The sequence below is a fragment of the Triturus cristatus genome, chromosome 8 (genome assembly GCF_964204655.1).
Source record: "Triturus cristatus chromosome 8, aTriCri1.1, whole genome shotgun sequence".
NCBI classification, from domain to species: domain Eukaryota; kingdom Metazoa; phylum Chordata; class Amphibia; order Caudata; family Salamandridae; genus Triturus; species Triturus cristatus.
Window position 1 is genome coordinate 1,621,251,822 of NC_140591.1, and position 26,752 is coordinate 1,621,278,573.

Below are 26,752 nucleotides of genomic sequence, written 5' to 3' on the forward strand. Positions count from 1 at the left end.
ATTCACAGTATTGTTACTATAATATTGAAAACACTTTCAGTTTTTATTAGGTTTAAGATGATCTGTTCAACCGAAAGATAAATCAGACTTTTCTAATTGAATTGAATCGCAGGACGACTTAATGAAAATTATTTTTTATTTAAGAATGAGGAAAGCAAGGCACTGCTGAGATTTGAACTCAGGATTTCCTGTTTACGAGACAGGCGCTTTAACCACTTAGCCACAGCACCTACTTTAGGGATATAGAAGGGATCATTAATTTAGTATTGGTGATCAAATTCTGTGCCTGTGTTAAAGTGTCTTAATATGTATTCTAATGTTAAACAAGCAAGGATTCCTAATCTGTAAACAAGAATAGCTATGTTGTATTAAAAAAGAACACATTTTAAACTCAATCCCATATCTTGAATAGTTCATAAATAAGTGTTTTACAGATATTCATCAATATTGCTCAAATCTAGGGTTATATTTCATCTGCCTCTTGCTCATTGAAATACCTTTTTGATTTTGCAATCACAGTATTGTTACTATAATATTGAAAACACTTTCAGTTTTTATTAGGTTTAAGATGATCTGTTCAACCGAAAGATAAATCAGACTTTTCTAATTGAATTGAATCGCAGGACGACTTAATGAAAATAGTTTTTTATATAAGAATGAGGAAAGCAAGGCACTGCTGAGATTTAACTCAGGATCTCCTGTTTACTAGACAGGCGCTTTAACCAGCTAAGCCACAGCACCCTCTTGAAAATGCTTTAAGGAACAGTTTGCCATATGGTGTTCAAGAGAAACCTGAGTTTTTCACTTTCATAATCATTTCTCAGTTCAGAAAACGCACTACTCAAATAGTTTAGACGAGGATACTGATCCTATTCATAAACACCTCATTGATATATTGCTTATCCTGTTCATAAATGTTTTAATTATGCCTTCTTTAAGAATGCATTACTTGAATTCAACTCTAGAATGATTTTTTATCTCTATTTTGCTCTTTGTCACTCTTTTTTCCCTTTTTCATTCACAGCATTACTTTGAAAATCTTCACAATAGCATGTTTTTTTGTTTTTCAATTTAAGATGACCCATTCTAATGTTCACAGAACAACACTTTTCTTTTTAAAATGTATTAAACATTTGCGTGATGAAAATTATTTTTACATGTAAGGACCAATAATAAGGTGCTGCTGAAATTTGAACTCAGGATTTCCTGGTTACGAGACAGGCGCTTTAACCACTTAGCCACAGCACCTATTTTAGTGAAACAGAAGGGATCATTAATTTAGTATTGGTGATCAAATTCTGTGCCTGTGTTAAAGTGTCTTAATAAGTATTCTAATGTTAAACAAGCAAGGATTCCTAATCTGTAAACAAGAATAGCTATGTTGTATTAAAAAAGAACACATTTTAAACTCAATCCCATATTTTGAATAGTTCATAAATAAGTGTTTTACATATATTCATCAATATTGCTCAAATCTAGGGTTATATTTCATCTGCCTCTTGCTCATTGAAATACCTTTTTGATTTTTGCAATCACAGTATTGTTACTATAATTTTGAAAACACTTTCAGTTTTTATTAGGTTTAAGATGATCTGTTCAACCGAAAAATAAATCAGACTTTTCTAATTTAATTGAATCGCAGGACGAATTAATGAAAATAGTTTTTTATTTAAGAATGAGGAAAGCAAGGCAATGCTGAGATTTGAACTCAGGATCTTCTATTTACTAGACAGGCGCTTTAACCAGCTAAGCCACAGCACCCTCTTGAAAATGCTTTAAGGAACAGTTTGCCATATGGTGTTCAAGAGAATACTGAGTTTTTCACTTTCATAATCCTTTCTCAGTTCAGAAAACGCACTACTCAAATAGTTTAGACGAGGATACTGATCCTATTCATAAACACCTCATTGATATATTGCTTATCCTGTTCATAAATGTTTTAATTATGCCTTCTTTAAGAATGCATTACTTGAATTCAACTCTAGAATGATTTTTCATCTCTATTTTGCTCTTTGTCACTCTTTTTTCCCTTTTTCATTCAAAGCATTACTTTGAAAATCTTCACAATACCACGTTTTTTTGTTTTTCAATTTAAGATGACCCATTCTAATGTTCACAGAACAACACTTTTCTTTTTAAAATGTATTAAACATTTGCGTGATGAAAATTATTTTTACATGTAAGGACCAATAATAAGGTGCTGCTGAGATTTGAACTCAGGATTTCCTGGTTACAAGACAGGCGCTTTAACCACTTAGCCACAGCACCTATTTTAGTGATACAGAAGGGATCATTAATTTAGTATTGGTGATCAAATTCTGTGCCTGTGTTAAAGTGTCTTAATAAGTATTCTAATGTTAAACAAGCAAGGATTCCTAATCTGTAAACAAGAATAGCTATGTTGTATTAAAAAAAAACACATTTTAAACTCAATCCGATATTTTGAATAGTTCATAAATAAGTGTTTTACATATATTCATCAATATTGCTCAAATCTAGGGTTATATTTCATCTGCCTCTTGCTCATTGAAATACCTTTTTGATTTTTGCAATCACAGTATTGTTACTATAATATTGAAAACACTTTCAGTTATTATTAGGTTTAAGATGATCTGTACAACCGAAAGATAAATCAGACTTTTCTAATTGAATTGAATCGCAGGACTACTTAATGAAAATAATTTTTTATTTAAGAATGAGGAAAGAAAGATACTGCTGAGATTTGATCTCAGGATCTCCTGTTTACTAGACAGGCGCTTTAACCAGCTAAGCCACAGCACCCTCTTGAAAATGCTTTAAGGAACAGTTTGCCATATGGTGTTCAAGAGAATCCTGAGTTTTTCACTTTCATAATCATTTCTCAGTTCAGAAAACGCACTACTCAAATAGTTTAGACGAGGATACTGATCCTATTCATAAACACCTCATTGATATATTGCTTATCCTGTTCATAAATGTTTAATTATGCCTTCTTTAAGAATGCATTACTTGAATTCAACTCTAGAATGATTTTTTATCTCTATTTTGCTCTTTGTCACTTTTTTTTCCGTTTTTCATTCAAAGCATTACTTTGAAAATCTTCACAATACCACGTTTTTTTGTTTTTCAATTTAAGATGACCCATTCTAATGTTCACAGAACAACACTTTTCTTTTTAAAATGTATTAAACATTTGCGTGATGAAAATTATTTTTACATGTAAGGACCAATAATAAGGTGCTGCTGAAATTTGAACTCAGGATTTCCTGGTTACGAGACAGGCGCTTTAACCACTTAGCCACAGCACCTATTTTAGTGAAACAGAAGGGATCATTAATTTAGTATTGGTGATCAAATTCTGTGCCTGTGTTAAAGTGTCTTAATAAGTATTCTAATGTTAAACAAGCAAGGATTCCTAATCTGTAAACAAGAATAGCTATGTTGTATTAAAAAAGAACATATTTTAAACTCAATCCCATATTTTGAATAGTTCATAAATAAGTGTTTTACATATATTCATCAATATTGCTCAAATCTAGGGTTATATTTCATCTGCCTCTTGCTCATTGAAATACCTTTTTGATTTTTGCAATCACAGTATTGTTACTATAATATTGAAAACACTTTCAGTTTTTATTAGGTTTAAGATGATCTGTTCAACCGAAAAATAAATCAGACTTTTCTAATTTAATTGAATCGCAGGACGAATTAATGAAAATAGTTTTTTATTTAAGAATGAGGAAAGCAAGGCAATGCTGAGATTTGAACTCAGGATCTTCTATTTACTAGACAGGCGCTTTAACCAGCTAAGCCACAGCACCCTCTTGAAAATTCTTTAAGGAACAGTTTGCCATATGGTGTTCAAGAGAATACTGAGTTTTTCACTTTCATAATCCATTCTCAGTTCAGAAAACGCTCTACTCAACTACTTTAGACGAGGATACTGATCCTATTGATAAACACCTCATTGATATATTGCTTATCCTGTTCATAAATGTTTTAATTATGCCTTCTTTAAGAATGCATTACTTGATTTCAACTCTAGAATGATTTTTCATCTCTATTTTGCTCTTTGTCACTCTTTTTTCCCTTTTTCATTCAAAGCATTACTTTGAAAATCTTCACAATACCACGTTTTTTTGTTTTTCAATTTAAGATGACCCATTCTAATGTTCACAGAACAACACTTTTCTTTTTAAAATGTATTAAACATTTGCGTGATGAAAATTATTTTTACATGTAAGGACCAATAATAAGGTGCTACTGAGATTTGAACTCAGGATTTCCTGGTTACAAGACAGGCGCTTTAACCACTTAGCCACAGCACCTATTTTAGTGATACAGAAGGGATCATTAATTTAGTATTGGTGATCAAATTCTGTGCCTGTGTTAAAGTGTCTTAATAAGTATTCTAATGTTAAACAAGCAAGGATTCCTAATCTGTAAACAAGAATAGCTATGTTGTATTAAAAAAGAACACATTTTAAACTCAATCCGATATTTTGAATAGTTCATAAATAAGTGTTTTACATATATTCATCAATATTGCTCAAATCTAGGGTTATATTTCATCTGCCTCTTGCTCATTGAAATACCTTTTTGATTTTTGCAATCACAGTATTGTTACTATAATATTGAAAACACTTTCAGTTATTATTAGGTTTAAGATGATCTGTACAACCGAAAGATAAATCAGACTTTTCTAATTGAATTGAATCGCAGGACTACTTAATGAAAATAGTTTTTTATTTAAGAATGAGGAAAGCAAGGGACTGCTGAGATTTGAACTCAGGATCTCCTGTTTACTAGACAGGCGCTTTAACCAGCTAAGCCACAGCACCCTCTTGAAAATGCTTTAAGGAACAGTTTGCCATATGGTGTTCAAGAGAAACCTGAGTTTTACACTTTCATAATCATTTCTCAGTTCAGAAAACGCACTACTCAAATAGTTTAGACGAGGATACTGATCCTATTCATAAACACCTCATTGATATATTGCTTATCCTGTTCATAAATGTTTTAATTATGCCTTCTTTAAGAATGCATTAATTGAATTCAACTCTAGAATGATTTTTTATCTCTATTTTGCTCTTTGTCACTCTTTTTTCCCTTTTTCATTCAAAGCATTACTTTGAAAATCTTCACAATACCACGTTTTTTTGTTTTTCAATTTAAGATGACCCATTCTAATGTTCACAGAACAACACTTTTCTTTTTAAAATGTATTAAACATTTGCGTGATGAAAATTATTTTTACATGTAAGGACCAATAATAAGGTGCTGCTGAGATTTGAACTCAGGATTTCCTGTTTACGAGACAGGCGCTTTAACCACTTAGTCACAGCACCTATTTTAGTGATACAGTAGGGATCGTTAATTTAGTATTGGTGATCAAATTCTGTGCCTGTGTTAAAGTGTCTTAATATGTATTTTAATGTTAAACAAGCAAGGATTCCTAATCTGTAAACAAGAATAGCTATGTTGTATTACAAAATAACACATTTTAAACTCAATCCCATATTTTGAATAGTTCATAAATAAGTGTTTTACATATATTCATCAATATTGCTCAAATCTAGGGTTATATTTCATCTGCTTCTTGCTCATTGAAATACCTTTTTGATTTTTGCAATCACAGTATTGTTACTATAATATTGAAAACACTTTCAGTTTTTATTAGGTTTAAGATGATCTGTTCAACCAAAAGATAAATCGAACTTTTCTAATTGAATTGAATCGCAGGACGACTTAATGAAAATAGTTTTTTATTTAAGAATGAGGAAAGAAAGGTACTGCTGAGATTTGATCTCAGGATCTCCTGTTTACTAGACAGGCGCTTTAACCAGCTAAGCCACAGCACCCTCTTGAAAATGCTTTAAGGAACAGTTTGCCATATGGTGTTCAAGAGAATCCTGAGTTTTTCACTTTCATAATCATTTCTCAGTTCAGAAAACGCACTACTCAAATAGTTTAGATGAGGATACTGATCCTATTCATAAACACCTCATTGATATATTGCTTATCCTATTCATAAATGTTTTAATTATGCCTTCTTTAAGAATGCATTACTTGAATTCAACTCTAGAATGATTTTTTATCTCTATTTTGCTCTTTGTCACTTTTTTTTCCCTTTTTCATTCAAAGCATTACTTTGAAAATCTTCACAATACCACGTTTTTTTGTTTTTCAATTTAAGATGACCCATTCTAATGTTCACAGAACAACACTTTTCTTTTTAAAATGTATTAAACATTTGCGTGATGAAAATTATTTTTACATGTAAGGACCAATAATAAGGTGCTGCTGAGATTTGAACTCAGGATTTCCTGTTTGCGAGACAGGCACTTTAACCACTTTGCCAAAGCACCTAGTTTAGTTATGCAGAAGGGATCATTAATTTAGTATTGGTGATCAAATACTGTGCCTATGTTAAAGTGTCTTAATATGTATTCTAATGTTAAACAAGCAAGGATTCCTAATCTGTAAACAAGAATAGCTATGTTGTATTACAAAAGAACACATTTTAAACTCAATCCCATATTTTGAATAGTTCATAAATAAGAGTTTTACATATATTCATCAATATTGCTCAAATCTAGGGTTATATTTCATCTGCCTCTTCCTCATTGAAATACCTTTTTGATTTTGCAATCACAGTATTGTTACTATAATATTGAAAACACTTTCAGTTTTTATTAGGTTTAAGATGATCTGTTCAACCGAAAGATAAATCAGACTTTTCTAATTTAATTGAATCGCAGGACGAATTAATGAAAATAGTTTTTTATTTAAGAATGAGGAGAGCAAGGGACTGCTGAGATTTGAACTCAGGATCTCCTGTTTACTAGACAGGCGCTTTAACCAGCTAAGCCACAGCACCCTCTTGAAAATGCTTTAAGGAACAGTTTGCCATATGGTGTTCAAGAGAATCCTGAGTTTTTCACTTTCATAATCATTTCTCAGTTCAGAAAACGCTCTACTCAACTACTTTAGACGAGGATACTGATCCTATTCATACACACCTCATTGATATATTGCTTTTCTTGTTCATAAATGTTTTAATCATGCCTTCTTTAAGAATGCATTACTTGAATTCAACTCTAGAATGATTTTTTATCTCTATTTTGCTCTTTGTCACTCTTTTTTCCCTTTTTCATTCAAAGCATTACTTTGAAAATCTTCACAATACCACGTTTTTTTGTTTTTCAATTTAAGATGACCCATTCTAATTTTCACAGAACAACACTTTTCTTTTTAAAATGTATTAAACATTTGCGTGATGAAAATTATTTTTACATGTAAGGAGCAATATTAAGGTGCTGCTGAGATTTGAACTCAGGATTTCCTGTTTACGAGACAGGGGCTTTAACCACTTAGCCACAGCACCTATTTTAGTGATACAGAAGGGATCATTAATTTAGTATTGGTGATCAAATTCTGTGCCTGTGTTAAATTGTCTTAATACGTATTCTAATGTTAAACAAGCAAGGATCCCTAATCTGTAAACAAGAATAGCTATGTTGTATTACAAAAGAACACATTTTAAACTCAATCCCATATTTTGATTAGTTCATAAATAAGTGTTTTACATATATTCATCAATATTGCTCAAATCTAGGGTTATATTTCATCTGCCTCTTGCTCATTGAAATACCTTTTTGATTTTTGCAATCACAGTATTGTTACTATAATATTGAAAACACTTTCAGTTTTTATTAGGTTTAAGATGATCTGTTCAACCGAAAGATAAATCAGACTTTTCTAATTGAATTGAATCGCAGGACGACTTAATGAAAATAATTTTTTATTTAAGAATGAGGAAAGCAAGGCACTGCTGAGATTTGAACTCAGGATCTCCTGTTTACTAGACAGGCGCTTTAACCAGCTAAGCCACAGCACCCTCTTGAAAATGCTTTAAGGAACAGTTTGCCATATGGTGTTCAAGAGAAACCTGAGTTTTACACTTTCATAATCATTTCTCAGTTCAGAAAACGCACTACTCAAATAGTTTAGACGAGGATACTGATCCTATTCATAAACACCTCATTGATATATTGCTTATCCTGTTCATAAATGTTTTAATTATGCCTTCTTTAAGAATGCATTAATTGAATTCAACTCTAGAATGATTTTTTATCTCTATTTTGCTCTTTGTCACTCTTTTTTCCCTTTTTCATTCAAAGCATTACTTTGAAAATCTTCACAATACCACGTTTTTTTGTTTTTCAATTTAAGATGACCCATTCTAATGTTCACAGAACAACACTTTTCTTTTTAAAATGTATTAAACATTTGCGTGATGAAAATTATTTTTACATGTAAGGACCAATAATAAGGTGCTGCTGAGATTTGAACTCAGGATTTCCTGTTTACGAGACAGGCGCTTTAACCACTTAGTCACAGCACCTATTTTAGTGATACAGAAGGGATCGTTAATTTAGTATTGGTGATCAAATTCTGTGCCTGTGTTAAAGTGTCTTAATATGTATTTTAATGTTAAACAAGCAAGGATTTCTAATCTGTAAACAAGAATAGCTATGTTGTATTACAAAATAACACATTTTAAACTCAATCCCATATTTTGAATAGTTCATAAATAAGTGTTTTACATATATTCATCAATATTGCTCAAATTTAGGGTTATATTTCATCTGCTTCTTGCTCATTGAAATACCTTTTTGATTTTTGCAATCACAGTATTGTTACTATAATATTGAAAACACTTTCAGTTTTTATTAGGTTTAAGATGATCTGTTCAACCAAAAGATAAATCGAACTTTTCTAATTGAATTGAATCGCAGGACGACTTAATGAAAATAGTTTTTTATTTAAGAATGAGGAAAGAAAGGTACTGCTGAGATTTGATCTCAGGATCTCCTGTTTACTAGACAGGCGCTTTAACCAGCTAAGCCACAGCACCCTCTTGAAAATGCTTTAAGGAACAGTTTGCCATATGGTGTTCAAGAGAATCCTGAGTTTTTCACTTTCATAATCATTTCTCAGTTCAGAAAACGCACTACTCAAATAGTTTAGACGAGGATACTGATCCTATTCATAAACACCTCATTGATATATTGCTTATCCTGTTCATAAATGTTTTAATTATGCCTTCTTTAAGAATGCATTACTTGAATTCAACTCTAGAATGATTTTTTATCTCTATTTTGCTCTTTGTCACTTTTTTTTCCCTTTTTCATTCAAAGCATTACTTTGAAAATCTTCACAATACCACGTTTTTTTGTTTTTCAATTTAAGATGACCCATTCTAATGTTCACAGAACAACACTTTTCTTTTTAAAATGTATTAAACATTTGCGTGATGAAAATTATGTTTACATGTAAGGACCAATAATAAGGTGCTGCTGAGATTTGAACTCAGGATTTCCTGTTTGCGAGACAAGCACTTTAACCACTTTGCCATAGCACCTAGTTTAGTTATGCAGAAGGGATCATTAAATTAGTATTGGTGATCAAATACTGTGCCTGTGTTAAAGTGTCTTAATATGTATTCTAATGTTAAACAAGCAAGGATTCCTAATCTGTAAACAAGAATAGCTATGTTGTATTACAAAAGAACACATTTTAAACTCAATCCCATATTTTGAATAGTTCATAAATAAGAGTTTTACATATATTCATCAATATTGCTCAAATCTAGGGTTATATTTCATCTGCCTCTTGCTCATTGAAATACCTTTTTGATTTTGCAATCACAGTATTGTTACTATAATATTGAAAACACTTTCAGTTTTTATTAGGTTTAAGATGATCTGTTCAACCAAAAGATAAATCGAACTTTTCTAATTGAATTGAATCGCAGGACGACTTAATGAAAATAGTTTTTTATTTAAGAATGAGGAAAGAAAGGTACTGCTGAGATTTGATCTCAGGATCTCCTGTTTACTAGACAGGCGCTTTAACCAGCTAAGCCACAGCACCCTCTTGAAAATGCTTTATGGAACAGTTTGCCATATGGTGTTCAAGAGAATCCTGAGTTTTTCACTTTCATATTCATTTCTCAGTTCAGAAAACGCTCTACTCAACTACTTTAGACGAGGATACTGATCCTATTCATACACACCTCATTGATATATTGCTTATCTTGTTCATAAATGTTTTAATCATGCCTTCTTTAAGAATGCATTACTTGAATTCAACTCTAGAATGATTTTTTATTTCTATTTTGCTCTTTGTCACTCTTTTTTCCCTTTTTCATTCAAAGCATTACTTTGAAAATCTTCACAATACCACGTTTTATTGTTTTTCAATTTAAGATGACCCATTCTAATGTTCACAGAACAACACTTTTCTTTTTAAAATGTATTAAACATTTGCGTGATGAAAATTATTTTTACATGTAAGGAGCAATATTAAGGTGCTGCTGAGATTTGAACTCAGGATTTCCTGTTTACGAGACAGGCGCTTTAACCACTTAGCCCCAGCACCTATTTTAGTGATACAGAAGGGATCATTAATTTAGTATTGGTGATCAAATTCTGTGCCTGTGTTAAATTGACTTAATAAGTATTCTAATGTTAAACAAGCAAGGATCCCTAATCTGTAAACAAGAATAGCTATGTTGTATTACAAAAGAACACATTTTAAACTCAATCCCATATTTTGATTAGTTCATAAATAAGTGTTTTACATATATTCATCAATATTGCTCAAATCTAGGGTTATATTTCATCTGCCTCTTGCTCATTGAAATACCTTTTTGATTTTTGCAATCACAGTATTGTTACTATAATATTGAAAACACTTTCAGTTTTTATTAGGTTTAAGATGATCTGTTCAACCGAAAGATAAATCAGACTTTTCTAATTGAATTGAATCGCAGGACGACTTAATGAAAATAATTTTTTATTTAAGAATGAGGAAAGCAAGGCACTGCTGAGATTTGAACTCAGGATCTCCTGTTTACTAGACAGGCGCTTTAACCAGCTAAGCCACAGCACCCTCTTGAAAATGCTTTAAGGAACAGTTTGCCATATGGTGTTCAAGAGAAACCTGAGTTTTACACTTTCATAATCATTTCTCAGTTCAGAAAACGCACTACTCAAATAGTTTAGACGAGGATACTGATCCTATTCATAAACACCTCATTGATATATTGCTTATCCTGTTCATAAATGTTTTAATTATGCCTTCTTTAAGAATGCATTAATTGAATTCAACTCTAGAATGATTTTTTATCTCTATTTTGCTCTTTGTCACTCTTTTTTCCCTTTTTCATTCAAAGCATTACTTTGAAAATCTTCACAATACCACGTTTTTTTGTTTTTCAATTTAAGATGACCCATTCTAATGTTCACAGAACAACACTTTTCTTTTTAAAATGTATTAAACATTTGCGTGATGAAAATTATTTTTACATGTAAGGACCAATAATAAGGTGCTGCTGAGATTTGAACTCAGGATTTCCTGTTTACGAGACAGGCGCTTTAACCACTTAGTCACAGCACCTATTTTAGTGATACAGAAGGGATCGTTAATTTAGTATTGGTGATCAAATTCTGTGCCTGTGTTAAAGTGTCTTAATATGTATTTTAATGTTAAACAAGCAAGGATTTCTAATCTGTAAACAAGAATAGCTATGTTGTATTACAAAATAACACATTTTAAACTCAATCCCATATTTTGAATAGTTCATAAATAAGTGTTTTACATATATTCATCAATATTGCTCAAATTTAGGGTTATATTTCATCTGCTTCTTGCTCATTGAAATACCTTTTTGATTTTTGCAATCACAGTATTGTTACTATAATATTGAAAACACTTTCAGTTTTTATTAGGTTTAAGATGATCTGTTCAACCAAAAGATAAATTGAACTTTTCTAATTGAATTGAATCGCAGGACGACTTAATGAAAATAGTTTTTTATTTAAGAATGAGGAAAGAAAGGTACTGCTGAGATTTGATCTCAGGATCTCCTGTTTACTAGACAGGCGCTTTAACCAGCTAAGCCACAGCACCCTCTTGAAAATGCTTTAAGGAACAGTTTGCCATATGGTGTTCAAGAGAATCCTGAGTTTTTCACTTTCATAATCATTTCTCAGTTCAGAAAACGCACTACTCAAATAGTTTAGACGAGGATACTGATCCTATTCATAAACACCTCATTGATATATTGCTTATCCTGTTCATAAATGTTTTAATTATGCCTTCTTTAAGAATGCATTACTTGAATTCAACTCTAGAATGATTTTTTATCTCTATTTTGCTCTTTGTCACTTTTTTTTCCCTTTTTCATTCAAAGCATTACTTTGAAAATCTTCACAATACCACGTTTTTTTGTTTTTCAATTTAAGATGACCCATTCTAATGTTCACAGAACAACACTTTTCTTTTTAAAATGTATTAAACATTTGCGTGATGAAAATTATGTTTACATGTAAGGACCAATAATAAGGTGCTGCTGAGATTTGAACTCAGGATTTCCTGTTTGCGAGACAAGCACTTTAACCACTTTGCCATAGCACCTAGTTTAGTTATGCAGAAGGGATCATTAAATTAGTATTGGTGATCAAATACTGTGCCTGTGTTAAAGTGTCTTAATATGTATTCTAATGTTAAACAAGCAAGGATTCCTAATCTGTAAACAAGAATAGCTATGTTGTATTACAAAAGAACACATTTTAAACTCAATCCCATATTTTGAATAGTTCATAAATAAGAGTTTTACATATATTCATCAATATTGCTCAAATCTAGGGTTATATTTCATCTGCCTCTTGCTCATTGAAATACCTTTTTGATTTTGCAATCACAGTATTGTTACTATAATATTGAAAACACTTTCAGTTTTTATTAGGTTTAAGATGATCTGTTCAACCAAAAGATAAATCGAACTTTTCTAATTGAATTGAATCGCAGGACGACTTAATGAAAATAGTTTTTTATTTAAGAATGAGGAAAGAAAGGTACTGCTGAGATTTGATCTCAGGATCTCCTGTTTACTAGACAGGCGCTTTAACCAGCTAAGCCACAGCACCCTCTTGAAAATGCTTTATGGAACAGTTTGCCATATGGTGTTCAAGAGAATCCTGAGTTTTTCACTTTCATATTCATTTCTCAGTTCAGAAAACGCTCTACTCAACTACTTTAGACGAGGATACTGATCCTATTCATACACACCTCATTGATATATTGCTTATCTTGTTCATAAATGTTTTAATCATGCCTTCTTTAAGAATGCATTACTTGAATTCAACTCTAGAATGATTTTTTATTTCTATTTTGCTCTTTGTCACTCTTTTTTCCCTTTTTCATTCAAAGCATTACTTTGAAAATCTTCACAATACCACGTTTTATTGTTTTTCAATTTAAGATGACCCATTCTAATGTTCACAGAACAACACTTTTCTTTTTAAAATGTATTAAACATTTGCGTGATGAAAATTATTTTTACATGTAAGGAGCAATATTAAGGTGCTGCTGAGATTTGAACTCAGGATTTCCTGTTTACGAGACAGGCGCTTTAACCACTTAGCCCCAGCACCTATTTTAGTGATACAGAAGGGATCATTAATTTAGTATTGGTGATCAAATTCTGTGCCTGTGTTAAATTGACTTAATAAGTATTCTAATGTTAAACAAGCAAGGATCCCTAATCTGTAAACAAGAATAGCTATGTTGTATTACAAAAGAACACATTTTAAACTCAATCCCATATTTTGATTAGTTCATAAATAAGTGTTTTACATATATTCATCAATATTGCTCAAATCTAGGGTTATATTTCATCTGCCTCTTGCTCATTGAAATACTTTTTTGATTTTTGCAATCACAGTATTGTTACTATAATATTGAAAACACTTTCAGTTTTTATTAGGTTTAAGATGATCAGTTCAACCGAAAGATAAATCAGACTTTTCTAATTGAATTGAATCGCAGGACGACTTAATGAAAATAATTTTTTATTTAAGAATGAGGAAAGCAAGGCACTGCTGAGATTTGAACTCAGGATCTCCTGTTTACTAGACAGGCGCTTTAACCAGCTAAGCTACAGCACCCTCTTGAAAATGCTTTAAGGAACAGTTTGCCATATGGTGTTCAAGAGAAACCTGAGTTTTTCACTTTCATAATCATTTCTCAGTTCAGAAAACGCACTACTCAAATAGTTTAGACGAGGATACTGATCCTATTCATAAACACCTCATTGATATATTGCTTATCCTGTTCATAAATGTTTTAATTATGCCTTCTTTAAGAATGTATTACTTGAATTCAACTCTAGAATGATTTTTTATCTCTATTTTGCTCTTTGTCACTCTTTTTTCCCTTTTTCATTCAAAGCATTACTTTGAAAATCTTCACAATACCTCGATTTTTTGTTTTTCAATTTAAGATGACCCATTCTAATGTTCACAGAACAACACTTTTCTTTTTAAAATGTATTAAACATTTGCGTGATGAAAATTATTTTTACATGTAAGGACCAATAATAAGGTGCTGCTGAGATTTGAACTCAGGATTTCCTGTTTATGAGACAGGCGCTTTAACCACTTAGTCACAGCACCTATTTTAGTGATACAGAAGGGATCGTTAATTTAGTATTGGTGATCAAATTCTGTGCCTGTGTTAAAGTGTCTTAATATGTATTCTAATGTTAAACAAGCAAGGATTCCTAATCTGTAAACAAGAATAGCTATGTTGTATTACAAAATAACACATTTTAAACTCAATCCCATATTTTGAATAGTTCATAAATAAGTGTTTTACATATATTCATCAATATTGCTCAAATCTAGGGTTATATTTCATCTGCCTCTTGCTCATTGAAATACCTTTTTGATTTTTGCAATCACAGTATTGTTACTATAATATTGAAAACACTTTCAGTTTTTATTAGGTTTAAGATGATCTGTTCAACCAAAAGATAAATCGAACTTTTCTAATTGAATTGAATCGCAGGACGACTTAATGAAAATAGTTTTTTATTTAAGAATGAGGAAAGAAAGTTACTGCTGAGATTTGAACTCAGGATCTCCTGTTTACTAGACAGGCGCTTTAACCAGCTAAGCCACAGCACCCTCTTGAAAATGCTTTAAGGAACAGTTTGCCATATGGTGTTCAAGAGAATCCTGAGTTTTTCACTTTCATAATCATTTCTCAGTTCAGAAAACGCACTACTCAAATAGTTTAGACGAGGATACTGATCCTATTCATAAACACCTCATTGATATATTGCTTATCCTGTTCATAAATGTTTTAATTATGCCTTCTTTAAGAATGCATTACTTGAATTCAACTCTAGAATGATTTTTTATCTCTATTTTGCTCTTTGTCACTTTTTTTTCCCTTTTTCATTCAAAGCATTACTTTGAAAATCTTCACAATACCACGTTTTTTTGTTTTTCAATTTAATATGACCCATTCTAATGTTCACAGAACACTTTTCTTTTTAAAATGTATTGAACATTTGCGTGATGAAAATTATTTTTACATGTAAGGACCAATAATAAGGTGCTGCTGAGATTTGAACTCAGGATTTCCTGTTTACGAGACAGGCACTTTAATCACTTTGCCACAGCACCTAGTTTAGTTATGCAGAAGGGATCATTAATTTAGTATTGGTGATCAAATACTGTGCCTGTGTTAAAGTGTCTTAATATGTATTCTAATGTTAAACAAGCAAGGATTCCTAATCTGTAAACAAGAATAGCTATGTTGTATTACAAAAGAACACATTTTAAACTCAATCCCATATTTTGAATAGTTCATAAATAAGAGTTTTACATATATTCATCAATATTGCTCAAATCTAGGGTTATATTTCATCTGCCTCTTGCTCATTGAAATACCTTTTTGATTTTGCAATCACAGTATTGTTACTATAATATTGAAAACACTTTCAGTTTTTATTAGGTTTAAGATGATCTGTTCAACCGAAAGATAAATCAGACTTTTCTAATTGAATTGAATCGCAGGACGACTTAATGAAAATAGTTTTTTATATAAGAATGAGGAAAGCAAGGCACTGGTGAGATTTGAACTCAGGATCTCCTGTTTACTAGACAGGCGCTTTAACCAGCTAAGCCACAACACCCTCTTGAAAATGCTCTAAGGAACAGTTTGCCATACGGTGTTCAAGAGAATCCTGAGTTTTTCACTTTCATAATCATTTCTCAGTTCAGAAAACGCTCTACTCAACTACTTTAGACGAGGATACTGATCCTATTCATAAACACCTCATTGATATATTGCTTATCTTGTTCCTAAATGTTTTAATCATGCCTTCTTTAAGAATGCATTACTTGAATTCAACTCTAGAATGATTTTTTATCTCTATTTTGCTCTTTGTCACTCTTTTTTCCCTTTTTCATTCAAAGCATTACTTTGAAAATCTTCACAATACCACGTCTTTTAGTTTTTCAATTTAAGATGACCCATTCTAATGTTCACAGAACAACACTTTTCTTTTTAAAATGTATTAAACATTTGCGTGATGAAAATTATTTTTACATGTAAGGACCAATAATAAGGTGCTGCTGAGATTTGAACTCAGGATTTCTTGTTTACGAGACAGGTGCTTTAACCACTTAGCCACAGCACCTACTTTAGTGATATAGAAGGGATCATACATTTAGGATTGGTGATCAAATTCTGTGCCTGTGTTAAAGTGTCTTAATATGTATTCTAATGTTAAACAAGCAAGGATTCCTAATCTGTAAACAAGAATAGCTATGTTGTATTACAAAAGAACACATTTTAAACTCAATCCCATATTTTGAATAGTTCATAAATAAGAGTTTTACATATATTCATCAATATTGCTCAAATCTAGGGTTATATTTCATCTGCCTCTTGCTCATTGAAATACCTTTTTGATTTTGCAATCACAGTATTGTTACTATAATATTGAAAACACTTTCAGTTTTTATTAGGTTTAAGATGATCTGTTCAACCGAAAGATAAATCAGACTTTTCTAATTGAATTGAATCGCAGGACGACTTAATGAAAATAGTTTTTTATATAAGAATGAGGAAAGCAAGGCACTGCTGAGATTTGAACTCGGGATCTCCTGTTTACTAGACAGGCGCTTTAACCAGCTAAGCCACAGCACCCTCTTGAAAATGCTTTATGGAACAGTTTGCCATATGGTGTTCAAGAGAATCCTGAGTTTTTCACTTTCATAATCATTTCTCAGTTCAGAAAACGCTCTACTCAACTACTTTAGACGAGGATACTGATCATATTCATAAACACCTCATTGATATATTGCTTATCCTGTTCATAAATGTTTTAATTATGCCTTCTTTAAGAATGCATTACTTGAATTCAACTCTAGAATGATTTTTTATCTCTATTTTGCTCTTTGTCACTCTTTTTTCCCTTTTTCATTCAAAGCATTACTTTGAAAATCTTCACAATACCTCGTTTTTTTGTTTTTCAATTTAAGATGACCCATTCTAATGTTCACAGAATAACACTTTTCTTTTTAAAATGTATTAAACATTTGCGTGATGAAAATTATTTTTACATGTAAGGACCAATAATAAGGTGCTGCTGAGATTAAACTCAGGATTTCCTGTTTACGAGACAGGCGCTTTAACCACTTAGCCACAGCACCTATTTTAGTGATACAGAAGGGATCATTAATTTAGTATTGGTAATCAAATTCTGTGCCTGTGTTAAAGTGTTTTAATATGTATTCTAATGTTAAACAAGCAAGGATTCCTAATCTGTAAACAAGAATAGCTATGTTGTATTACAAAAGAACACATTTTAAACTCAATCCCATATTTTGAATAGTTCATAAATAAGTGTTTTACATATATTCATCAATATTGCTCAAATCTAGGGTTATATTTCATCTGCCTCTTGCTCATTGAAATACCTTTTTGATTTTTGCAATCACAGTATTGTTACTATAATATTGAAAACACTTTCAGTTATTATTAGGTTTAAGATGATCTGTTCAACCGAAAGATAAATCAGACTTTTCTAATTTAATTGAATCGCAGGACGACTTAATGAAAATAGTTTTTTATATAAGAATGAGGAAAGCAAGGCACTGCTGAGATTTGAACTCGGGATCTCCTGTTTACTAGACAGGCGCTTTAACCAGCTAAGCCACAGCACCCTCTTGAAAATGCTTTATGGAACAGTTTGCCATATGGTGTTCAAGAGAATCCTGAGTTTTTCACTTTCATAATCATTTCTCAGTTCAGAAAACGCACTACTCAAATAGTTTAGACGAGGATACTGATCCTATTCATAAACACCTCATTGATATATTGCTTATCCTGTTCATAAATGTTTTAATTATGCCTTCTTTAAGAATGCATTACTTGATTTCAACTCTAGAATGATTTTTCATCTCTATTTTGCTCTTTGTCACTCTTTTTTCCCTTTTTCATTCAAAGCATTACTTTGAAAATCTTCACAATACCACGTTTTTTTGTTTTTCAATTTAAGATGACCCATTCTAATGTTCACAGAACAACACTTTTCTTTTTAAAATGTATTAAACATTTGCGTGATGAAAATTATTTTTACATGTAAGGACCAATAATAAGGTGCTGCTGAGATTTGAACTCAGAATTTCCTGTTTACGAGACAGGAGCTTTAACCACTTAGCCACAGCATCTACTTTAGTGATACAGAAGGGATCATTAATTTAGTATTGGTGATCAACTTCTGTGCCTGTGTTAAAGTGTCTTAATATGTATTCTAATGTTAAAAAAGCAAGGATTCCTAATCTGTAAACAAGAATAGCTATGTTGTATTAAAAAAGAACACATTTTAAACTCAATCCCATATTTTGAATAGTTCATGAATAAGTGTTTTATATATATTCATCAATATTGCTCAAATCTAGGGTTATATTTCATCTGCCTCTTGCTCATTGAAATACCTTTTTGATTTTGCAATCACAGTATTGTTACTATAATATTGAAAACACTTTCAGTTTTTATTAGGTTTAAGATGATTTGTTCAACCGATCGATAAATGAGACTTTTCTAATTTAATTGAATCGCAGGACGAATTAATGAAAATAGTTTTTTATTTAAGAATGAGGAAAGCAAGGCACTGCTGAGATTTGAACTCAGGATCTCCTGTTTACTAGACAGGCGCTTTAACCAGCTAAGCCACAGCACCCTCTTGAAAATTCTTTAAGGAACAGTTTGCCATATGGTGTTCAAGAGAAACCTGAGTTTTTCACTTTCATAATCATTTCTCAGTTCAGAAAACGCTCTACTCAACTACTTTAGACGAGCATACTGATCCTATTCATAAACACCTCATTGATATATTGCTTATCCTGTTCATAAATGTTTTAATTATGCCTTCTTTAAGAATGCATTACTTGAATTCAACTCTAGAATGATTTTTTATCTCTATTTTGCTCTTTGTCACTCTTTTTTCCCTTTTTCATTCAAAGCATTAATTTGAAATTCTTCACAATACCACGTTTTTTTGTTTTTCAATTTAATATGACCCATTCTAATGTTCACAGAACAACACTATTCTTTTTAAAATGTATTAAACATTTGCGTGATGAAAATTATTTTTACATGTAAGGACCAATAATAAGGTGCTGCTGAGATTTGAACTCAGGATTTCCTGTTTACGAGACAGGCGCTTTAACCACTTAGCCACAGCACCTATTTTAGTGATACAGAAGGGATCATTAATTTAGTATTGGTGATCAAATTCTGTGCCTGTGTTAAAGTGTCTTAATATGTATTCTAATGTTAAACAAGCAAGGATTCCTAATCTGTAAACAAGAATAGCTATGTTGTATTACAAAAGAACACATTTTAAACTCAATCCCATATTTTGAATAGTTCATAAATAAGTGTTTTACATATATTCATCAATATTGCTCAAATCTAGGGTTATATTTCATCTGCCTCTTGCTCATTGAAATACCTTTTTGATTTTGCAATCCCAGTATTGTTACTATAATATTGAAAACACTTTCAGTTTTTATTAGGTTTAAGATGATCTGTTCAACCGAAAGATAAATCAGACTTTTCTAATTTAATTGAATCGCAGGACGAATTAATGAAAATAGTTTTTTATTTAAGAATGAGGAAAGCAAGGCACTGCTGAGATTTGAACTCAGGATCTCCTGTTTACTAGACAAGCACTTTAACCAGCTAAGCCACAGCACCCTCTTGAAAATGTTTTAAGGAACAGTTTGCCATATGGTGTTCAAGAGAATCCTGAGTTTTTCACTTTCATAATCATTTCTCAGTTCAGAAAACGCTCTACTCAACCATTTTAGACGAGGATACTGATCCTATTGATAAACACCTCATTGATATATTGCTTATCCTGTTCATAAATGTTTTAATTATGCCTTCTTTAAGAATGCATTACTTGATTTCAACTCTAGAATGATTTTTTATCTCTATTTTGCTCTTTGTCACTCTTTTTTCCCTTTTTCATTCAAAGCATTACTTTGAAAATCTTCACAATACCACGTTTGTTAGTTTTACAATTTAAGATGACCCATTCTAATGTTCACAGAACAACACTTTTCTTTTTTAAAATGTATTAAACATTTGCGTGATGAAAATTATTTTTACATGTAAGGACCAATAATAAGGTGCTGCTGAGATTTAAACTCAGGATTTCCTGTTTACGAGACAGGCGCTTTAACCACTTAGCCACAGCACCTATTTTAGTGATACAGAAGGGATCATTAATTTAGTATTGGTAATCAAATTCTGTGCCTGTGTTAAAGTGTCTTAATATGTATTCTAATGTTAAACAAGCAAGGATTCCTAATCTGTAAACAAGAATAGCTATGTTGTATTACAAAAGAACACATTTTAAACTCAATCCCATATTTTGAATAGTTCATAAATAAGTGTTTTACATATATTCATCAATATTGCTCAAATCTAGGGTTATATTTCATCTGCCTCTTGCTCATTGAAATACCTTTTTGATTTTTGCAATCACAGTATTGTTACTATAATATTGAAAACACTTTCAGTTATTATTAGGTTTAAGATGATCTGTTCAACCGAAAGATAAATCAGACTTTTCTAATTTAATTGAATCGCAGGACGACTTAATGAAAATAATTTTTTATTTAAGAATGAGGAAAGCAAGGCACTGCTGAGATTTGAACTCAGGATCTCCTGTTTACTAGACAGGCGCTTTAACCAGCTAAGCCACTGCACCCTCTTGAAAATGCTTTAAGGAACAGTTTGCCATATGGTGTTCAAGAGAAACCTGAGTTTTTCACTTTCATAATCATTTCTCAGTTCAGAAAACGCACTACTCAAATAGTTTAGACGAGGATACTGATCCTATTCATAAACACCTCATTGATATATTGCTTATCCTGTTCATAAATGTTTTAATTATGCCTTCTTTAAGAATGCATTACTTGATTTCAACTCTAGAATGATTTTTCATCTCTATTTTGCTCTTTGTCACTCTTTTTTCCCTTTTTCATTCAAAGCATTACTTTGAAAATCTTCACAATACCACGTTTTTTTGTTTTTCAATTTAAGATAACCCATTCTAATGTTCACAGAACAACACTTTTCTTTTTAAAATGTATTAAACATTTGCGTGATGAAAATTATTTTTACATGTAAGGACCAATAATAAGGTGCTGCTGAGTTTTGAACTCAGGATTTCCTGTTTACGAGACAGGCGCTTTAACCACTTAGCCACAGCACCTATTTTAGTGATATAGAAGGGATCATTAATTTAGTATTGGTGATCAACTTCTGTGCCTGTGTTAAAGTTTCTTAATATGTATTCTAATGTTAAACAAGCAAGGATTCCTAATCTGTAAACAAGAATAGCTATGTTGTATTAAAAAAGAACACATTTTAAACTCAATCCCATATTTTGAATAGTTTATAAATAAGTGTTTTACATATATTCATCAATATTGCTCAAATCTAGGGTCATATTTTATCTGCCTCTTGCTCATTGAAATACCTTTTTGATTTTGCAATCACAATATTGTTACTATAATATTGAAAACACTTTCAGTTGTTATTAGGTTTAAGTTGATCTGTTCAACCGAAAGATAAATCAGACTTTTCTAATTTAATTGAATCGCAGGACGACTTAATGAAAATAATGTTTTATTTAAGAATGAGGAAAGCAAGGCACTGCTGAGATTTGAACTCAGGATCTCCTGTTTACTAGATAGGCGCTTTAACCAGCTAAGCCACAGCACCCTCTTGAAAATGCTTTAAGGAACAGTTTGCCATATGGTGTTCAAGAGAAACCTGAGTTTTTCACTTTCATAATCATTTCTCAGTTCAGAAAACGCACTACTCAAATAGTTTAGACGAGAATACTGATCCTATTCATAAACACCTCATTGATATATTGCTTATCCTGTTCATAAATGTCTTAATTATGCCTTCTTTAAGAATGCATTACTTGAATTCAACTCTAGAATGATTTTTGATCTCTATTTTGCTCTTTGTCACTCTTTTTTCCCTTTTTCATTCAAAGCATTACTTTGAAAATCTTCACAATACCACGTTTTTTTGTTTTTCAATTTAAGATGACCCATTCTAATGTTCACAGAACAACACTTTTCTTTTTAAAATGTATTAAACATTTGCGTGATGAAAATTATTTTTACATGTAAGGACCAATAATAAGGTGCTGCTGAGATTTGAACTCAGAATTTCCTGTTTACGAGACAGGAGCTTTAACCACTTAGCCACAGCATCTACTTTAGTGATACAGAAGGGATCATTAATTTAGTATTGGTGATCAACTTCTGTGCCTGTGTTAAAGTGTCTTAATATGTATTCTAATGTTAAAAAAGCAAGGATTCCTAATCTGTAAACAAGAATAGCTATGTTGTATTAAAAATGAACACATTTTAAACTCAATCCCATATTTTGAATAGTTCATGAATAAGTGTTTTATATATATTCATCAATATTGCTCAAATCTAGGGTTATATTTCATCTGCCTCTTGCTCATTGAAATACCTTTTTGATTTTGCAATCACAGTATTGTTACTATAATATTGAAAACACTTTCAGTTTTTATTAGGTTTAAGATGATTTGTTCAACCGATAGATAAATCAGACTTTTCTAATTTAATTGAATCGCAGGACGAATTAATGAAAATAGTTTTTTATTTAAGAATGAGGAAAGCAAGGCACTGCTGAGATTTGAACTCAGGATCTCCTGTTTATTAGACAGGCGCTTTAACCAGCTAAGCCACAGCACCCTCTTGAAAATTCTTTAAGGAACAGTTTGCCATATGTTGTTCAAGAGAAACCTGAGTTTTTCACTTTCATAATCATTTCTCAGTTCAGAAAACGCTCTACTCAACTACTTTAGACGAGGATACTGATCCTATTCATAAACACCTCATTGATATATTGCTTATCCTGTTCATAAATGTTTTAATTATGCCTTCTTTAAGAATGCATTACTTGAATTCAACTCTAGAATGATTTTGTATCTCTATTTTGCTCTTTGTCACTCTTTTTTCCCTTTTTCATTCAAAGCATTACTTTGACAATCTTCACAATACCACGTTTTTTTGTTTTTCAATTTAAGATGACCCATTCTAATGTTCACAGAACAACACTATTCTTTTTAAAATGTATTAAACATTTGCGTGATGAAAATTATTTTTACATGTAAGGACCAATAATAAGGTGCTGCTGAGATTTGAACTCAGTATTTCCTGTTTACGAGACAGGCGCTTTAACCACTTAGCCACAGCACCTATTTTAGTGATACTGAAGGGATCATTAATTTAGTATTGGTGATCAAATTCTGTGCCTGTGTTAAAGTGTCTTAATATGTATTCTAATGTTAAACAAGCAAGGATTCCTAATCTGTAAACAAGAATAGCTATGTTGTATTACAAAAGAACACATTTTAAACTCAATCCCATATTTTGAATAGTTCATAAATAAGTGTTTTACATATATTCATCAATATTGCTCAAATCTAGGGTTATATTTCATCTGCCTCTTGCTCATTGAAATACCTTTTTGATTTTGCAATCACGGTATTGTTACTATAATATTGAAAACACTTTCAGTTTTTATTAGGTTTAAGATGATCTGTTCAACCGAAAGATAAATCAGACTTTTCTAATTTAATTGAATCGCAGGACGAATTAATGAAAATAGTTTTTTATTTAAGAATGAGGAAAGCAAGGCACTGCTGAGATTTGAACTCAGGATCTCCTGTTTACTAGACAAGCACTTTAACCAGCTAAGCCACAGCACCCTCTTGAAAATGCTTTAAGGAACAGTTTGCCATATGGTGTTCAAGAGAATCCTGAGTTTTTCACTTTCATAATCATTTCTCAGTTCAGAAAACGCTCTACTCAACCATTTTAGACGAGGATACTGATCCTATTGATAAACACCTCATTGATATATTGCTTATCCTGTTCATAAATGTTTTACTTATGCCTTCTTTAAGAATGCATTACTTGAATTCAACTCTAGAATGATTTTTTATCTCTATTTTGCTCTTTGTCACTCTTTTTTCCCTTTTTCATTCAAAGCATTACTTTGAAAATCTTCACAATACCACGTTTTTTTGTTTTTCAATTTAAGATGACCCATTCTAATGTTCACAGAACAACACTATTCTTTTTAAAATGTATTAAACATTTGCGTGATGAAAATTATTTTTACATGTAAGGACCAATAATAAGGTGCTGCTGAGATTTGAACTCAGGATTTCCTGTTTACGAGACAGGCGCTTTAACCACTTAGCCACAGCACCTATTTTAGTGATACAGAAGGGATCATTAATTTAGTATTGGTGATCAAATTCTGTGCCTGTGTTAAAGTGTCTTAATATGTATTATAATGTTAAACAAGCAAGGATTCCTAATCTGTAAACAAGAATAGCTATGTTGTATTACAAAAGAACACATTTTAAACTCAATCCCATATTTTGAATAGTTCATAAATAAGTGTTTAGATATATTCATCAATATTGCTCAAATCTAGGGTTATATTTCATCTGCCTCTTGCTCATTGAAATACCTTTTTGATTTTGCAATCCCAGTATTGTTACTATAATATTGAAAACACTTTCAGTTTTTATTAGGTTTAAGATGATCTGTTCAACCGAAAGATAAATCAGACTTTTCTAATTTAATTGAATCGCAGGACGAATTAATGAAAATAGTTTTTTATTTAAGAATGAGGAAAGCAAGGCTGAGATTTGAACTCAGGATCTCCTGTTCACTAGACAAGCACTTTAACCAGCTAAGCCACAGCACCCTCTTGAAAATGCTTTAAGGAACAGTTTGCCATATGGTGTTCAAGAGAATCCTGAGTTTTTCACTTTCATAATCATTTCTCAGTTCAGAAAACGCTCTACTCAACCATTTTAGACGAGGATACTGATCCTATTGATAAACACCTTATTGATATATTGCTTATCCTGTTCATAAATGTTTTACTTATGCCTTCTTTAAGAATGCATTACTTGAATTCAACTCTAGAATGATTTTTTATCTCTATTTTGCTCTTTGTCACTCTTTTTTCCCTTTTTCATTCAAAGCATTACTTTGAAAATCTTCACAATACCACGTTTTTTTGTTTTTCAATTTAAGATGACCCATTCTAATGTTCACAGAACAACACTATTCTTTTTAAAATGTATTAAACATTTGCGTGATGAAAATTATTTTTACATGTAAGGACCAATAATAAGGTGCTGCTGAGATTTGAACTCAGGATTTCCTGTTTACGAGACAGGCGCTTTAACCACTTAGCCACAGCACCTATTTTAGTGATACAGAAGGGATCATTAATTTAGTATTGGTGATCAAATTCTGTGCCTGTGTTAAAGTGTCTTAATATGTATTATAATGTTAAACAAGCAAGGATTCCTAATCTGTAAACAAGAATAGCTATGTTGTATTACAAAAGAACACATTTTAAACTCAATCCCATATTTTGAATAGTTCATAAATAAGTGTTTAGATATATTCATCAATATTGCTCAAATCTAGGGTTATATTTCATCTGCCTCTTGCTCATTGAAATACCTTTTTGATTTTGCAATCCCAGTATTGTTACTATAATATTGAAAACACTTTCAGTTTTTATTAGGTTTAAGATGATCTGTTCAACCGAAAGATAAATCAGACTTTTCTAATTTAATTGAATCGCAGGACGAATTAATGAAAATAGTTTTTTATTTAAGAATGAGGAAAGCAAGGCACTGCTGAGATTTGAACTCAGGATCTCCTGTTCACTAGACAAGCACTTTAACCAGCTAAGCCACAGCACCCTCTTGAAAATGCTTTAAGGAACAGTTTGCCATATGGTGTTCAAGAGAATCCTGAGTTTTTCACTTTCATAATCATTTCTCAGTTCAGAAAACGCTCTACTCAACTATTTTAGACGAGGATACTGATCCTATTGATAAACACCTCATTGATATATTGCTTATCCTGTTCATAAATGTTTTAATTATGCCTTCTTTAAGAATGCATTACTTGATTTCAACTCTAGAAAGATTTTTTATCTCTATTTTGCTCTTTGTCACTCTTTTTTCCCTTTTTCATTCAATGCATTACTTTGAAAATCTTCACAATACCACGTTTGTTAGTTTTACAATTTAAGATGACCCATTCTAATGTTCACAGAACAACACTTTTCTTTTTAAAATGTATTAAACATTTGCGTGATGAAAAATATTTTTACATGTAAGGACCAATAATAAGGTGCTGCTGAGATTTAAACTCAGGATTTCCTGTTTACGAGACAGGCGCTTTAACCACTTAGCCACAGCACCTATTTTAGTGATACAGAAGGGATCATT

General features: G+C 31.4%; 24 non-coding genes across 24 annotated transcripts; all 24 read right to left on the minus strand.

Annotated features, from left to right (window-relative positions):
- Nucleotides 1-157: 157 nt before the first annotated feature.
- On the minus strand, nucleotides 158-230 carry TRNAT-CGU (transfer RNA threonine (anticodon CGU)). The gene has a single exon. It is a non-coding gene; the product is annotated as a tRNA-Thr (tRNA).
- Nucleotides 231-5,254: 5,024 nt separating this feature from the next.
- On the minus strand, nucleotides 5,255-5,327 carry TRNAT-CGU (transfer RNA threonine (anticodon CGU)). Its single transcript has one exon. It is a non-coding gene; the product is annotated as a tRNA-Thr (tRNA).
- A 439-nt stretch (nucleotides 5,328-5,766) lies between these two features.
- TRNAT-AGU (transfer RNA threonine (anticodon AGU)) lies at nucleotides 5,767-5,840 on the minus strand. Its single transcript has one exon. It is a non-coding gene; the product is annotated as a tRNA-Thr (tRNA).
- Nucleotides 5,841-7,293: 1,453 nt separating this feature from the next.
- Nucleotides 7,294-7,366, minus strand: TRNAT-CGU (transfer RNA threonine (anticodon CGU)). The gene has a single exon. It is a non-coding gene; the product is annotated as a tRNA-Thr (tRNA).
- Nucleotides 7,367-7,805: 439 nt separating this feature from the next.
- On the minus strand, nucleotides 7,806-7,879 carry TRNAT-AGU (transfer RNA threonine (anticodon AGU)). Its single transcript has one exon. It is a non-coding gene; the product is annotated as a tRNA-Thr (tRNA).
- Nucleotides 7,880-8,313: 434 nt separating this feature from the next.
- TRNAT-CGU (transfer RNA threonine (anticodon CGU)) lies at nucleotides 8,314-8,386 on the minus strand. Its single transcript has one exon. It is a non-coding gene; the product is annotated as a tRNA-Thr (tRNA).
- Nucleotides 8,387-8,825: 439 nt separating this feature from the next.
- On the minus strand, nucleotides 8,826-8,899 carry TRNAT-AGU (transfer RNA threonine (anticodon AGU)). The gene has a single exon. It is a non-coding gene; the product is annotated as a tRNA-Thr (tRNA).
- A 945-nt stretch (nucleotides 8,900-9,844) lies between these two features.
- TRNAT-AGU (transfer RNA threonine (anticodon AGU)) lies at nucleotides 9,845-9,918 on the minus strand. Its single transcript has one exon. It is a non-coding gene; the product is annotated as a tRNA-Thr (tRNA).
- A 434-nt stretch (nucleotides 9,919-10,352) lies between these two features.
- On the minus strand, nucleotides 10,353-10,425 carry TRNAT-CGU (transfer RNA threonine (anticodon CGU)). Its single transcript has one exon. It is a non-coding gene; the product is annotated as a tRNA-Thr (tRNA).
- A 439-nt stretch (nucleotides 10,426-10,864) lies between these two features.
- TRNAT-AGU (transfer RNA threonine (anticodon AGU)) lies at nucleotides 10,865-10,938 on the minus strand. The gene has a single exon. It is a non-coding gene; the product is annotated as a tRNA-Thr (tRNA).
- Nucleotides 10,939-11,372: 434 nt separating this feature from the next.
- TRNAT-CGU (transfer RNA threonine (anticodon CGU)) lies at nucleotides 11,373-11,445 on the minus strand. The gene has a single exon. It is a non-coding gene; the product is annotated as a tRNA-Thr (tRNA).
- Nucleotides 11,446-11,884: 439 nt separating this feature from the next.
- Nucleotides 11,885-11,958, minus strand: TRNAT-AGU (transfer RNA threonine (anticodon AGU)). Its single transcript has one exon. It is a non-coding gene; the product is annotated as a tRNA-Thr (tRNA).
- Nucleotides 11,959-12,903: 945 nt separating this feature from the next.
- Nucleotides 12,904-12,977, minus strand: TRNAT-AGU (transfer RNA threonine (anticodon AGU)). The gene has a single exon. It is a non-coding gene; the product is annotated as a tRNA-Thr (tRNA).
- A 434-nt stretch (nucleotides 12,978-13,411) lies between these two features.
- On the minus strand, nucleotides 13,412-13,484 carry TRNAT-CGU (transfer RNA threonine (anticodon CGU)). Its single transcript has one exon. It is a non-coding gene; the product is annotated as a tRNA-Thr (tRNA).
- Nucleotides 13,485-13,923: 439 nt separating this feature from the next.
- Nucleotides 13,924-13,997, minus strand: TRNAT-AGU (transfer RNA threonine (anticodon AGU)). Its single transcript has one exon. It is a non-coding gene; the product is annotated as a tRNA-Thr (tRNA).
- Nucleotides 13,998-16,467: 2,470 nt separating this feature from the next.
- On the minus strand, nucleotides 16,468-16,540 carry TRNAT-CGU (transfer RNA threonine (anticodon CGU)). The gene has a single exon. It is a non-coding gene; the product is annotated as a tRNA-Thr (tRNA).
- Nucleotides 16,541-19,016: 2,476 nt separating this feature from the next.
- TRNAT-AGU (transfer RNA threonine (anticodon AGU)) lies at nucleotides 19,017-19,090 on the minus strand. The gene has a single exon. It is a non-coding gene; the product is annotated as a tRNA-Thr (tRNA).
- A 434-nt stretch (nucleotides 19,091-19,524) lies between these two features.
- On the minus strand, nucleotides 19,525-19,597 carry TRNAT-CGU (transfer RNA threonine (anticodon CGU)). The gene has a single exon. It is a non-coding gene; the product is annotated as a tRNA-Thr (tRNA).
- Nucleotides 19,598-20,544: 947 nt separating this feature from the next.
- Nucleotides 20,545-20,617, minus strand: TRNAT-CGU (transfer RNA threonine (anticodon CGU)). The gene has a single exon. It is a non-coding gene; the product is annotated as a tRNA-Thr (tRNA).
- Nucleotides 20,618-21,564: 947 nt separating this feature from the next.
- On the minus strand, nucleotides 21,565-21,637 carry TRNAT-CGU (transfer RNA threonine (anticodon CGU)). The gene has a single exon. It is a non-coding gene; the product is annotated as a tRNA-Thr (tRNA).
- Nucleotides 21,638-23,602: 1,965 nt separating this feature from the next.
- TRNAT-CGU (transfer RNA threonine (anticodon CGU)) lies at nucleotides 23,603-23,675 on the minus strand. The gene has a single exon. It is a non-coding gene; the product is annotated as a tRNA-Thr (tRNA).
- A 946-nt stretch (nucleotides 23,676-24,621) lies between these two features.
- Nucleotides 24,622-24,694, minus strand: TRNAT-CGU (transfer RNA threonine (anticodon CGU)). The gene has a single exon. It is a non-coding gene; the product is annotated as a tRNA-Thr (tRNA).
- Nucleotides 24,695-25,634: 940 nt separating this feature from the next.
- Nucleotides 25,635-25,707, minus strand: TRNAT-CGU (transfer RNA threonine (anticodon CGU)). The gene has a single exon. It is a non-coding gene; the product is annotated as a tRNA-Thr (tRNA).
- Nucleotides 25,708-26,652: 945 nt separating this feature from the next.
- Nucleotides 26,653-26,725, minus strand: TRNAT-CGU (transfer RNA threonine (anticodon CGU)). The gene has a single exon. It is a non-coding gene; the product is annotated as a tRNA-Thr (tRNA).
- Nucleotides 26,726-26,752: the final 27 nt, after the last annotated feature.